Source organism: Taudactylus pleione, unplaced genomic scaffold (genome assembly GCF_031769625.1).
Source record: "Taudactylus pleione unplaced genomic scaffold, aTauple2 ptg000967l, whole genome shotgun sequence".
Classification (NCBI taxonomy): domain Eukaryota; kingdom Metazoa; phylum Chordata; class Amphibia; order Anura; family Myobatrachidae; genus Taudactylus; species Taudactylus pleione.
The window spans coordinates 11897501-11900000 of record NW_028285368.1 but is presented as its reverse complement, the minus strand read 5'-3'; the positions used below and the strand labels follow the sequence as shown (position 1 = coordinate 11900000).

The 2500-nt window shown below is 37.9% G+C and overlaps 1 non-coding gene and 8 pseudogenes across 1 annotated transcript; all 9 read left to right on the top strand.

The window, feature by feature from the left end:
* Positions 1–35: 35 nt before the first annotated feature.
* LOC148467731 (5S ribosomal RNA) lies at positions 36–154 on the top strand (annotated as a pseudogene).
* A 116-nt stretch (positions 155–270) lies between these two features.
* LOC148467730 (5S ribosomal RNA) lies at positions 271–389 on the top strand (annotated as a pseudogene).
* A 115-nt stretch (positions 390–504) lies between these two features.
* Positions 505–623, top strand: LOC148467729 (5S ribosomal RNA). The gene has a single exon (XR_015873205.1). It is a non-coding gene; the product is annotated as a 5S ribosomal RNA (ribosomal RNA).
* Positions 624–974: 351 nt separating this feature from the next.
* On the top strand, positions 975–1093 carry LOC148467728 (5S ribosomal RNA; annotated as a pseudogene).
* Positions 1094–1209: 116 nt separating this feature from the next.
* On the top strand, positions 1210–1327 carry LOC148467727 (5S ribosomal RNA; annotated as a pseudogene).
* Positions 1328–1442: 115 nt separating this feature from the next.
* Positions 1443–1560, top strand: LOC148467726 (5S ribosomal RNA; annotated as a pseudogene).
* Positions 1561–1676: 116 nt separating this feature from the next.
* On the top strand, positions 1677–1800 carry LOC148467725 (5S ribosomal RNA; annotated as a pseudogene).
* A 116-nt stretch (positions 1801–1916) lies between these two features.
* LOC148467724 (5S ribosomal RNA) lies at positions 1917–2035 on the top strand (annotated as a pseudogene).
* A 115-nt stretch (positions 2036–2150) lies between these two features.
* LOC148467723 (5S ribosomal RNA) lies at positions 2151–2269 on the top strand (annotated as a pseudogene).
* The last annotated feature ends 231 nt before the right edge of the window (positions 2270–2500 follow it).

Here is a 2500-nt window from a genome sequence, read left to right as displayed (position 1 = left end):
GAAGTAAAAGAGGTCTAAAGTTAATGTTTTAGAGCACCTACAGCCAAACCACACTGGACATGCCCAATCTCGTCTGATCTTGGAAGCTATGCAGTGTTGGGCCAGGTTAGTACTTGGATGGGAGACCACCTGGGAATACCAGGTGCTGTGGGTAATTTTATACTGCCATAACATTCTTTTCTATTACATTTTACATTTAATTTTTTCAACTTATCAATGAATTTACTTGAGTTAAGAAGTAATAGAGGTCTAAAGTTAATGTTTTTGAGCACCTACAGCCAAACCACAGTGGACATGCCCAATCTTGTCTGATCTTGGAAGCTATGCAGTGTTCGGCCTGGTTAGTACTTGGATGGGAGACCACCTGGGAATACCAGGAGCTGTAGGTAATTTTATACTGCCTTAACATTCTTTTCTATTACATTTTACATTTAATTTTTCAACTTATCATTGAATTTACTTGAGTTAAGAAGTAAAAGAGGTCTAAAGTTAATGTTTTTGAGCACCTACAGCCAAACCACACTGGACATGCCCAATCTCGTCTGATCTTGGAAGCTATGCAGTGTTGGGCCTGGTTAGTACTTGGATGGGAGACCACCTGGGAATACCAGGTGCTGTAGGTAATTTTATACTGCCATAACATTCTTTTCTATTACATTTTACATTTAATTTTTTCAACTTATCAATGAATTTCCTTGAGTTAAGAAGTAATAGAGGTCTAAAGTTAATACTTTTGAGCACCTACACCCAATCCACACTGGACTTGCCCAATCTCGTCTTATCTTGGTAGCTATGCAGTGTTGGGCCTCGTCAGTACTTGGATGGGAGAACACCTGGGAAAACCAGATGCAGTAGGTAATTTTATACTCCCATAACATTCTTTTCTATTACATTTTACATTTAATTTTTTCAACTTATCAATTAATTTACTTGAGTTAAGAAGTAATACAGGTCTAAAGTTAATGTTTTTGAGCACCTACAGTCAAACCACACTGGACATGCCCAATCTCGTCTGATCTTGGAAGCTATGCAGTGTTGGGCCTGGTAAGTATTTGGATGGGAGACCACCTGGGAATACCAGGAGCTGTAGGTAATTTTATACTGCCAGAACATTCTTTTCTATTACATTTTACATTTAATTTTTTCAACTTAACAATGAATTTACTTGAGTTAAGAAGTAAAAGAGGTCTAAAGTTAATGGTTTTGAACACCTACAGCCAAACCACACTGGACATGCCCAATCTCGTCTGATCTTGGAAGCTATGCAGTGTTGGGCTTGTTAGTACTTGGATGGGAGACCACCTGGGAATACTAGGTGCTGTAGGTAATTTTATACTGCCATAACATTCTTTTCTATTACATTTTACATTTCATTTTTCAACTTATCATTGAATTTACTTGAGTTAAGAAGTAAAAGAGGTCTTAATTTAATGTTTTTGAGCACCTACAGCCAACCACACTGGACATGCCCAATCTCGTATGAACTTGGAAGCTAGGCAGTGTTGGGCCTGGTTAGTACTTGGATGGGAGACCACCTGAAATTACCAGGTGCTGTAGGTAATTTTATACTGCCATAACATTCTTTTCTATTACATTTTAAATTTAATTTTTTCAACTTATCAATGAATTTACTTGAGTTAAGAAGTAATAGAGGTCTAAAGTTAATGTTTTTGAGCACCTACAGCCAAACCACACTGGACATGCCCAATCTCGTCTGATCTTGGAAGCTATGCAGTGTTGGGCCTGGTTAGTACTTTACTTGGATGGGAGACCACCTGGGAATGCCAGATGCTGTAGATAATTTTATACTGCCATAACATTCTTTTCTATTACATTTTACATTTAATTTTTTCAACTTATCAATGAATTTACTTGAGTTAAAAAGTAATAGAGGTCTAAAGTTAATGTTTTTGAGCACCTACAGCCAAACCACAGTGGACATGCCCAATCTTGTCTGATTTTGGAAGCTATGCAGTGTTGGGCCTGGTTAGTACTTGGATGGGAGACCACCTGGGAATACCAGGAGCTGTAGGTAATTTTATACTGCCTTAACATTCTTTTCTATTACATTTTACATTTAATTTTTCAACTTATCATTGAATTTACTTGAGTTAAGAAGTAATAGAGGTCTAAAGTTAATGTTTTTGAGCACCTACAGCCAAACCACACTGGACATGCCCAATCTTGTCTGATCTTGGAAGCTATGCAGTGTTGGGCCTGGTTAGTACTTGGATGGGAGACCACCTGGGAATACCAGGTGCTGTAGGTAATTTTATACTGCCATAACATTCTTTTCTATTACATTTTACATTTAATTTTTTCAACTTATCAATGAATTTCCTTGAGTTAAGAAGTAATAGAGGTCTAAAGTTAATACTTTTGAGCACCTACAGCCAATCCACACTGGACATGCCCAATCTCGTCTTATCTTGGTAGCTATGCAGTGTTGGGCCTCGTCAGTACTTGGATGGGAGACTACCTAGGAATCCCAGGTGCTGTA